This window comes from Squalius cephalus (assembly GCF_949319135.1).
Source record: "Squalius cephalus genome assembly, chromosome: 4".
Lineage (NCBI taxonomy): Eukaryota > Metazoa > Chordata > Actinopteri > Cypriniformes > Leuciscidae > Squalius > Squalius cephalus.
The window spans coordinates 1,459,978-1,471,789 of record NC_137125.1 but is presented as its reverse complement, the minus strand read 5'-3'; the positions used below and the strand labels follow the sequence as shown (position 1 = coordinate 1,471,789).

At 45.2% G+C, this 11,812-nt stretch overlaps 1 long non-coding RNA gene across 1 annotated transcript; it reads right to left on the bottom strand.

Moving 5' to 3' along the window:
• Positions 1 to 1,195: 1,195 nt before the first annotated feature.
• LOC307157497 lies at positions 1,196 to 1,652 on the bottom strand. The gene is made up of 3 exons (XR_013821009.1): positions 1,582 to 1,652; positions 1,413 to 1,486; positions 1,196 to 1,279 (listed from the first exon to the last, which is right to left on the bottom strand). It is a non-coding gene; the product is annotated as an uncharacterized lncRNA (long non-coding RNA).
• Positions 1,653 to 11,812: the final 10,160 nt, after the last annotated feature.

Sequence of the window (11,812 nt, the reverse complement as noted above, 5' to 3'; positions counted from 1 at the left end):
TTCACCCAAAAATGAAAATTCTGTCATTAACAGGGTGTCTACAGATATAAACAAGTTAAATTTAAGACTTTTTAAGACCTCTTTAATGCCACTTTGAATGAAATTTAAGACCAAACCTTTGATGGAAATACACATTATATTACATGCATGTAATATTTAAGACCAAACCTGTGATGGAAATACACATTATATTATTTGCGTATATGTAATTTACATGCGTATATGTAATATTTAACCTAAGTAATTGAAATAATTTAATATTCATTACTTGTTTATTGAACTAAAATCAATGTAACATTTGCAAACGTGAGAATATTCAGCAAAATCCTGTCATGTTATGTTACTCAGGGTTTTTCCTGGCTCAAAATGAGGCGGAGGTTTATTTAAAATAAAAGTTCTTCTTTTGGCAAAATTACATTTCCTTAATAGCCTAAAAGAAGACTTTACTCCCTTCAAGCTTAAATTGTCAATGTTTCATTACATCACTGTTTGAAAACACTAATTAACTAAACGTTATATTATTGCGGAAGTTTTAAAGAATGCTCCATGCATATAGTCCATTGGCGCGTTTGACCAATTTGTCCGTTCGCAAAGACCCGCCCTCCTTAGTTACTGTCGTTATGTCCGACAAGCTAGGCCGTTCTCACGCGGCCACACTATGTTCTCACGCAGTGAAAAATACATCGCGGGGCAGAGAGGAGACTGACAACACGCTGACAGACAGTACAGACCAGTTACTTTTCGGTTACGTTTGATATTAAACATATTAAACGAAGTCTCACCTTTCAAATTTGGTCATTTTTTAAAAGAAATTAAAACAATAAATACCGTTTTGTGGCTCTTTAATGTGTCATGACAGATCGCTGTAGAGCATCAGTTAAAGCTGCTCGTGAACCGATCATCTCTTCCTTCTAGTTAATTTATAGCCTCAAATAAACATGAACAAACATAAGAAGGAATGTTGTTTTAACCACGGAAAGACGTTAGTACACTCCGTTTTTCAAGTTCAAATCCTCCCATGTTAATCTTTGTCGGACAAAATGGCGGATGGCGAAGTATGATTGGTCAGATCACCTGTCAATCAAGCTCCCTAAGGGTCAAACTTAAACGCATGTATACCTTGTCCATCCGTATAAAATAAAACATTTTACAGACAATAAAGTACAATTTACAGGTGTGTTATACATTAACTTACCAGCTAACGTGAACTCCGTGGCCTAGGCTATACGACTCTCTCCCCCTCCGCGCCTGATTCATGACCGCCTGCCCGATAGTGCCGCTGGGGGAGGATAACAGGAAATTCAGCGGGAAAGTTAGTAGCTCAACCGTGTTTACAACTCGCAAATTATCTAAAAATAAAGTATTTTAAAAGCAACTAAGCAAAATGTACGTATATTTTACAATTAACTTACCACTGAGTGTAGTCTAATGAGTCTTTCACGACGACTCTCTTCCCGCTTGCTTTACTGCCTGTCTGCTTGAACCGCTTGCCGGAGTAAAATGGGGAAAAAACATTAGAATAAAACGTGTAAGGCAATTACGATAAATGTATAAATGTGTTTAAATCTCTACGTTACTTACCTATTAAGCTTTATTTCAGAAATCTGCAAGTGCCTCGAGAGGACTGCTGCTGCGTCACACCAGAGCCGTTATAAACATTCAGATAAAAAAAATATTTTACCGCCTTGTGTTACATCGACCAATCAGCGCGGTTGTCAAGGCAGAATTTCAAGCGCGACCAATCATTTTAAACAGAGACATAGCTAATAATTTAAATGAATTGAAATGTTGAGTTTACAACACTTAAGATATTAATTAGAAAGATTTCTGCTGCCAAATGAGTAAGTTAAGCAGACCTGTTTAAGTTTTGATGCCAAAACTTTTTATTTTAAGTAATGTCAAGTTCTGATAACTTGATATCTTTAGTATGGACAACATTGGGGTTTACAGTGTTGTAATCTCAAAGTTATGGCCAGTTGATAATACCTAGAATATCAAAATTGACTGCTGGCGGTAGATCCTTTTTTTATTTAGCACCTAAACTCTGGAACAGTCTTCCTAACATTGTCTGGGAAGCTAAAACACTCTGTCAGTTTAAGTCTAGACTAAAAATACATCTCTTTAACCTGGCATACACATAGAGCATTATACATACTAATATTATTCAAATCAGTTAAATGATTATTAGGCTGCATATATTATGGCCGGAACTGGGAACACTTCCTATAACGCCTTATGTACTTGTTACATCATACAAAGAATGGCATCTACGCTAATGTTAGTCTTTCTGTTTATTCCGAGGTTTGCTGTAATAAGCTGGTTCCGGGCCGTATACCGATCAGATGGTGGATCTGCATGTAGACACGGCAACAACCCATGATGTAGTCAGCCGGATCCGGGCGGTATCCAGATCAGATGGAGGACCCGCGACCTAGACAGAGGTTGTCAACTAGACTCTCCCCTGTGAAGGTCTCATCGACATGACAGCCATCGGCACTGATCATCAACAAACCCGTCTCCATAAGTGCATCATGACTCCGATCTTCAACCAGATGGAACTGTCTTCCATGTCTATGCTATGCGTCGTTACTATGCGTCGTTTCCCTCTGTCGTTACTGTGTCGTCTTCCATGTCTATGCTATGCGTCGTTACTATGCGTCGTTTCCCTCTGTCGTTACAATGTGTCGTCTTCCATGTCTATGCTATGTGTCGTTACTATGCGTCGTTTCCCTCTGTCGTTACTGTGTCGTCTTCCATGTCTATGCTATGTGTCGTTACTATGCGTCGTTTCCCTCTGTCGTTACTATGTGTCGTCTTCCATGTCTATGCTATGCGTCGTTACTATGCGTCGTTTCCCTCTGTCGTTACTATGTGTCGTCTTCCATGTCTATGCTATGCGTCGTTACTATGCGTCGTTTCCCTCTGTCGTTACTGTGTCGTCTTCCATGTCTATGCTATGTGTCGTTACTATGCGTCGTTTCCCTCTGTCGTTACTGTGTCGTCTTCCATGTCTATGCTATGTGTCGTTACTATGCGTCGTTTCCCTCTGTCGTTACTGTGTCGTCTTCCATGTCTATGCTATGCGTCGTTTCCCTCTGTCGTTACTATGTGTCGTCTTCCATGTCTATGCTATGCGTCGTTACTATGCGTCGTTTCCCTCTGTCGTTACTATGTGTCGTCTTCCATGTCTATGCTATGCGTCGTTTCCCTCTGTCGTTACTGTGTCGTCTTCCATGTCTATGCTATGCGTCGTTTCCCTCTGTCGTTACTGTGTCGTCTTCCATGTCTATGCTATGCGTCGTTACTATGCGTCGTTTCCCTCTGTCGTTACTATGTGTCGTCTTCCATGTCTATGCTATGCGTCGTTACTATGCGTCGTTTCCCTCTGTCGTTACTGTGTCGTCTTCCATGTCTATGCTATGCGTCGTTTCCCTCTGTCGTTACTGTGTCGTCTTCCATGTCTATGCTATGCGTCGTTACTATGCGTCGTTTCCCTCTGTCGTTACTATGTGTCGTCTTCCATGTCTATGCTATGCGTCGTTACTATGCGTCGTTTCCCTCTGTCGTTACTGTGTCGTCTTCCATGTCTATGCTATGTGTCGTTACTATGCGTCGTTTCCCTCTGTCGTTACTGTGTCGTCTTCCATGTCTATGCTATGCGTCGTTTCCCTCTGTCGTTACTATGTGTCGTCTTCCATGTCTATGCTATGTGTCGTTACTATGCGTCGTTTCCCTCTGTCGTTACTGTGTCGTCTTCCATGTCTATGCTATGCGTCGTTTCCCTCTGTCGTTACTATGTGTCGTCTTCCATGTCTATGCTATGTGTCGTTACTATGCGTCGTTTCCCTCTGTCGTTACTGTGTCGTCTTCCATGTCTATGCTATGCGTCGTTACTATGCGTCGTTTCCCTCTGTCGTTACTGTGTCGTCTTCCATGTCTATGCTATGTGTCGTTACTATGCGTCGTTTCCCTCTGTCGTTACTGTGTCGTCTTCCATGTCTATGCTATGTGTCGTTACTATGCGTCGTTTCCCTCTGTCGTTACTGTGTCGTCTTCCATGTCTATGCTATGCGTCGTTTCCCTCTGTCGTTACTATGTGTCGTCTTCCATGTCTATGCTATGCGTCGTTACTATGCGTCGTTTCCCTCTGTCGTTACTATGTGTCGTCTTCCATGTCTATGCTATGCGTCGTTACTATGCGTCGTTTCCCTCTGTCGTTACTATGTGTCGTCTTCCATGTCTATGCTATGCGTCGTTACTATGCGTCGTTTCCCTCTGTCGTTACTGTGTCGTCTTCCATGTCTATGCTATGCGTCGTTTCCCTCTGTCGTTACTGTGTCGTCTTCCATGTCTATGCTATGCGTCGTTACTATGCGTCGTTTCCCTCTGTCGTTACTGTGTCGTCTTCCATGTCTATGCTATGCGTCGTTACTATGCGTCGTTTCCCTCTGTCGTTACTATGTGTCGTCTTCCATGTCTATGCTATGCGTCGTTTCCCTCTGTCGTTACTGTGTCGTCTTCCATGTCTATGCTATGTGTCGTTACTATGCGTCGTTTCCCTCTGTCGTTACTGTGTCGTCTTCCATGTCTATGCTATGCGTCGTTACTATGCGTCGTTTCCCTCTGTCGTTACTGTGTCGTCTTCCATGTCTATGCTATGCGTCGTTACTATGCGTCGTTTCCCTCTGTCGTTACTATGTGTCGTCTTCCATGTCTATGCTATGCGTCGTTACTATGCGTCGTTTCCCTCTGTCGTTACAATGTGTCGTCTTCCATGTCTATGCTATGCGTCGTTTCCCTCTGTCGTTACTGTGTCGTCTTCCATGTCTATGCTATGTGTCGTTACTATGCGTCGTTTCCCTCTGTCGTTACTGTGTCGTCTTCCATGTCTATGCTATGCGTCGTTACTATGCGTCGTTTCCCTCTGTCGTTACTATGTGTCGTCTTCCATGTCTATGCTATGCGTCGTTTCCCTCTGTCGTTACTGTGTCGTCTTCCATGTCTATGCTATGTGTCGTTACTATGCGTCGTTTCCCTCTGTCGTTACTGTGTCGTCTTCCATGTCTATGCTATGCGTCGTTACTATGCGTCGTTTCCCTCTGTCGTTACTGTGTCGTCTTCCATGTCTATGCTATGCGTCGTTACTATGCGTCGTTTCCCTCTGTCGTTACTATGTGTCGTCTTCCATGTCTATGCTATGCGTCGTTACTATGCGTCGTTTCCCTCTGTCGTTACAATGTGTCGTCTTCCATGTCTATGCTATGTGTCGTTACTATGCGTCGTTTCCCTCTGTCGTTACTGTGTCGTCTTCCATGTCTATGCTATGTGTCGTTACTATGCGTCGTTTCCCTCTGTCGTTACAATGTGTCGTCTTCCATGTCTATGCTATGTGTCGTTACTATGCGTCGTTTCCCTCTGTCGTTACTGTGTCGTCTTCCATGTCTATGCTATGCGTCGTTACTATGCGTCGTTTCCCTCTGTCGTTACTATGTGTCGTCTTCCATGTCTATGCTATGCGTCGTTTCCCTCTGTCGTTACTGTGTCGTCTTCCATGTCTATGCTATGTGTCGTTACTATGCGTCGTTTCCCTCTGTCGTTACTGTGTCGTCTTCCATGTCTATGCTATGCGTCGTTTCCCTCTGTCGTTACTATGTGTCGTCTTCCATGTCTATGCTATGCGTCGTTTCCCTCTGTCGTTACTATGTGTCGTCTTCCATGTCTATGCTATGCGTCGTTACTATGCGTCGTTTCCCTCTGTCGTTACTATGTGTCGTCTTCCATGTCTATGCTATGCGTCGTTACTATGCGTCGTTTCCCTCTGTCGTTACTGTGTCGTCTTCCATGTCTATGCTATGCGTCGTTTCCCTCTGTCGTTACTGTGTCGTCTTCCATGTCTATGCTATGTGTCGTTACTATGCGTCGTTTCCCTCTGTCGTTACTGTGTCGTCTTCCATGTCTATGCTATGTGTCGTTACTATGCGTCGTTTCCCTCTGTCGTTACTGTGTCGTCTTCCATGTCTATGCTATGTGTCGTTACTATGCGTCGTTTCCCTCTGTCGTTACTGTGTTGTCTTCCATGTCTATGCTATGCGTCGTTTCCCTCTGTCGTTACTATGTGTCGTCTTCCATGTCTATGCTATGCGTCGTTACTATGCGTCGTTTCCCTCTGTCGTTACTGTGTCGTCTTCCATGTCTATGCTATGCGTCGTTACTATGCGTCGTTTCCCTCTGTCGTTACAATGTGTCGTCTTCCATGTCTATGCTATGTGTCGTTACTATGCGTCGTTTCCCTCTGTCGTTACTGTGTCGTCTTCCATGTCTATGCTATGTGTCGTTACTATGCGTCGTTTCCCTCTGTCGTTACTGTGTCGTCTTCCATGTCTATGCTATGTGTCGTTACTATGCGTCGTTTCCCTCTGTCGTTACTGTGTTGTCTTCCATGTCTATGCTATGCGTCGTTTCCCTCTGTCGTTACTATGTGTCGTCTTCCATGTCTATGCTATGCGTCGTTACTATGCGTCGTTTCCCTCTGTCGTTACTGTGTCGTCTTCCATGTCTATGCTATGCGTCGTTACTATGCGTCGTTTCCCTCTGTCGTTACTGTGTCGTCTTCCATGTCTATGCTATGTGTCGTTACTATGCGTCGTTTCCCTCTGTCGTTACTGTGTCGTCTTCCATGTCTATGCTATGTGTCGTTACTATGCGTCGTTTCCCTCTGTCGTTACTGTGTCGTCTTCCATGTCTATGCTATGCGTCGTTACTATGCGTCGTTTCCCTCTGTCGTTACTGTGTCGTCTTCCATGTCTATGCTATGTGTCGTTACTATGCGTCGTTTCCCTCTGTCGTTACTGTGTCGTCTTCCATGTCTATGCTATGTGTCGTTACTATGCGTCGTTTCCCTCTGTCGTTACTGTGTCGTCTTCCATGTCTATGCTATGTGTCGTTACTATGCGTCGTTTCCCTCTGTCGTTACTATGTGTCGTCTTCCATGTCTATGCTATGCGTCGTTTCCCTCTGTCGTTACTATGTGTCGTCTTCCATGTCTATGCTATGCGTCGTTACTATGCGTCGTTTCCCTCTGTCGTTACTATGTGTCGTCTTCCATGTCTATGCTATGCGTCGTTACTATGCGTCGTTTCCCTCTGTCGTTACAATGTGTCGTCTTCCATGTCTATGCTATGTGTCGTTACTATGCGTCGTTTCCCTCTGTCGTTACTGTGTCGTCTTCCATGTCTATGCTATGCGTCGTTTCCCTCTGTCGTTACTATGTGTCGTCTTCCATGTCTATGCTATGTGTCGTTACTATGCGTCGTTTCCCTCTGTCGTTACTGTGTCGTCTTCCATGTCTATGCTATGCGTCGTTACTATGCGTCGTTTCCCTCTGTCGTTACTGTGTCGTCTTCCATGTCTATGCTATGTGTCGTTACTATGCGTCGTTTCCCTCTGTCGTTACTGTGTCGTCTTCCATGTCTATGCTATGTGTCGTTACTATGCGTCGTTTCCCTCTGTCGTTACTGTGTCGTCTTCCATGTCTATGCTATGCGTCGTTTCCCTCTGTCGTTACTATGTGTCGTCTTCCATGTCTATGCTATGCGTCGTTACTATGCGTCGTTTCCCTCTGTCGTTACTATGTGTCGTCTTCCATGTCTATGCTATGCGTCGTTACTATGCGTCGTTTCCCTCTGTCGTTACTGTGTCGTCTTCCATGTCTATGCTATGCGTCGTTTCCCTCTGTCGTTACTGTGTCGTCTTCCATGTCTATGCTATGCGTCGTTACTATGCGTCGTTTCCCTCTGTCGTTACTGTGTCGTCTTCCATGTCTATGCTATGCGTCGTTACTATGCGTCGTTTCCCTCTGTCGTTACTGTGTCGTCTTCCATGTCTATGCTATGTGTCGTTACTATGCGTCGTTTCCCTCTGTCGTTACTGTGTCGTCTTCCATGTCTATGCTATGTGTCGTTACTATGCGTCGTTTCCCTCTGTCGTTACTATGTGTCGTCTTCCATGTCTATGCTATGCGTCGTTTCCCTCTGTCGTTACTATGTGTCGTCTTCCATGTCTATGCTATGCGTCGTTACTATGCGTCGTTTCCCTCTGTCGTTACTATGTGTCGTCTTCCATGTCTATGCTATGCGTCGTTACTATGCGTCGTTTCCCTCTGTCGTTACAATGTGTCGTCTTCCATGTCTATGCTATGTGTCGTTACTATGCGTCGTTTCCCTCTGTCGTTACTGTGTCGTCTTCCATGTCTATGCTATGCGTCGTTTCCCTCTGTCGTTACTATGTGTCGTCTTCCATGTCTATGCTATGTGTCGTTACTATGCGTCGTTTCCCTCTGTCGTTACTGTGTCGTCTTCCATGTCTATGCTATGCGTCGTTACTATGCGTCGTTTCCCTCTGTCGTTACTGTGTCGTCTTCCATGTCTATGCTATGTGTCGTTACTATGCGTCGTTTCCCTCTGTCGTTACTGTGTCGTCTTCCATGTCTATGCTATGTGTCGTTACTATGCGTCGTTTCCCTCTGTCGTTACTGTGTCGTCTTCCATGTCTATGCTATGCGTCGTTTCCCTCTGTCGTTACTATGTGTCGTCTTCCATGTCTATGCTATGCGTCGTTACTATGCGTCGTTTCCCTCTGTCGTTACTATGTGTCGTCTTCCATGTCTATGCTATGCGTCGTTACTATGCGTCGTTTCCCTCTGTCGTTACTGTGTCGTCTTCCATGTCTATGCTATGCGTCGTTTCCCTCTGTCGTTACTGTGTCGTCTTCCATGTCTATGCTATGCGTCGTTACTATGCGTCGTTTCCCTCTGTCGTTACTGTGTCGTCTTCCATGTCTATGCTATGCGTCGTTACTATGCGTCGTTTCCCTCTGTCGTTACTGTGTCGTCTTCCATGTCTATGCTATGCGTCGTTACTATGCGTCGTTTCCCTCTGTCGTTACTATGTGTCGTCTTCCATGTCTATGCTATGCGTCGTTTCCCTCTGTCGTTACTGTGTCGTCTTCCATGTCTATGCTATGCGTCGTTACTATGCGTCGTTTCCCTCTGTCGTTACTGTGTCGTCTTCCATGTCTATGCTATGCGTCGTTACTATGCGTCGTTTCCCTCTGTCGTTACTGTGTCGTCTTCCATGTCTATGCTATGCGTCGTTACTATGCGTCGTTTCCCTCTGTCGTTACTATGTGTCGTCTTCCATGTCTATGCTATGCGTCGTTTCCCTCTGTCGTTACTGTGTCGTCTTCCATGTCTATGCTATGTGTCGTTACTATGCGTCGTTTCCCTCTGTCGTTACTGTGTCGTCTTCCATGTCTATGCTATGCGTCGTTACTATGCGTCGTTTCCCTCTGTCGTTACTGTGTCGTCTTCCATGTCTATGCTATGCGTCGTTACTATGCGTCGTTTCCCTCTGTCGTTACTATGTGTCGTCTTCCATGTCTATGCTATGCGTCGTTACTATGCGTCGTTTCCCTCTGTCGTTACAATGTGTCGTCTTCCATGTCTATGCTATGCGTCGTTTCCCTCTGTCGTTACTGTGTCGTCTTCCATGTCTATGCTATGTGTCGTTACTATGCGTCGTTTCCCTCTGTCGTTACTGTGTCGTCTTCCATGTCTATGCTATGCGTCGTTACTATGCGTCGTTTCCCTCTGTCGTTACTATGTGTCGTCTTCCATGTCTATGCTATGCGTCGTTTCCCTCTGTCGTTACTGTGTCGTCTTCCATGTCTATGCTATGTGTCGTTACTATGCGTCGTTTCCCTCTGTCGTTACTGTGTCGTCTTCCATGTCTATGCTATGCGTCGTTACTATGCGTCGTTTCCCTCTGTCGTTACTGTGTCGTCTTCCATGTCTATGCTATGCGTCGTTACTATGCGTCGTTTCCCTCTGTCGTTACTATGTGTCGTCTTCCATGTCTATGCTATGCGTCGTTACTATGCGTCGTTTCCCTCTGTCGTTACAATGTGTCGTCTTCCATGTCTATGCTATGTGTCGTTACTATGCGTCGTTTCCCTCTGTCGTTACTGTGTCGTCTTCCATGTCTATGCTATGTGTCGTTACTATGCGTCGTTTCCCTCTGTCGTTACAATGTGTCGTCTTCCATGTCTATGCTATGTGTCGTTACTATGCGTCGTTTCCCTCTGTCGTTACTGTGTCGTCTTCCATGTCTATGCTATGCGTCGTTACTATGCGTCGTTTCCCTCTGTCGTTACTATGTGTCGTCTTCCATGTCTATGCTATGCGTCGTTTCCCTCTGTCGTTACTGTGTCGTCTTCCATGTCTATGCTATGTGTCGTTACTATGCGTCGTTTCCCTCTGTCGTTACTGTGTCGTCTTCCATGTCTATGCTATGCGTCGTTTCCCTCTGTCGTTACTATGTGTCGTCTTCCATGTCTATGCTATGCGTCGTTTCCCTCTGTCGTTACTATGTGTCGTCTTCCATGTCTATGCTATGCGTCGTTACTATGCGTCGTTTCCCTCTGTCGTTACTATGTGTCGTCTTCCATGTCTATGCTATGCGTCGTTACTATGCGTCGTTTCCCTCTGTCGTTACTGTGTCGTCTTCCATGTCTATGCTATGCGTCGTTTCCCTCTGTCGTTACTGTGTCGTCTTCCATGTCTATGCTATGTGTCGTTACTATGCGTCGTTTCCCTCTGTCGTTACTGTGTCGTCTTCCATGTCTATGCTATGTGTCGTTACTATGCGTCGTTTCCCTCTGTCGTTACTGTGTCGTCTTCCATGTCTATGCTATGTGTCGTTACTATGCGTCGTTTCCCTCTGTCGTTACTGTGTTGTCTTCCATGTCTATGCTATGCGTCGTTTCCCTCTGTCGTTACTATGTGTCGTCTTCCATGTCTATGCTATGCGTCGTTACTATGCGTCGTTTCCCTCTGTCGTTACTGTGTCGTCTTCCATGTCTATGCTATGCGTCGTTACTATGCGTCGTTTCCCTCTGTCGTTACAATGTGTCGTCTTCCATGTCTATGCTATGTGTCGTTACTATGCGTCGTTTCCCTCTGTCGTTACTGTGTCGTCTTCCATGTCTATGCTATGTGTCGTTACTATGCGTCGTTTCCCTCTGTCGTTACTGTGTCGTCTTCCATGTCTATGCTATGTGTCGTTACTATGCGTCGTTTCCCTCTGTCGTTACTGTGTTGTCTTCCATGTCTATGCTATGCGTCGTTTCCCTCTGTCGTTACTATGTGTCGTCTTCCATGTCTATGCTATGCGTCGTTACTATGCGTCGTTTCCCTCTGTCGTTACTGTGTCGTCTTCCATGTCTATGCTATGCGTCGTTACTATGCGTCGTTTCCCTCTGTCGTTACTGTGTCGTCTTCCATGTCTATGCTATGTGTCGTTACTATGCGTCGTTTCCCTCTGTCGTTACTGTGTCGTCTTCCATGTCTATGCTATGTGTCGTTACTATGCGTCGTTTCCCTCTGTCGTTACTGTGTCGTCTTCCATGTCTATGCTATGCGTCGTTACTATGCGTCGTTTCCCTCTGTCGTTACTGTGTCGTCTTCCATGTCTATGCTATGTGTCGTTACTATGCGTCGTTTCCCTCTGTCGTTACTGTGTCGTCTTCCATGTCTATGCTATGTGTCGTTACTATGCGTCGTTTCCCTCTGTCGTTACTGTGTCGTCTTCCATGTCTATGCTATGTGTCGTTACTATGCGTCGTTTCCCTCTGTCGTTACTGTGTCGTCTTCCATGTCTATGCTATGTGTCGTTACTATGCGTCGTTTCCCTCTGTCGTTACTATGTCGTCTTCCATGTCTATGCTATGTGTCGTTTCCCTCTGTCGTTACTATGTG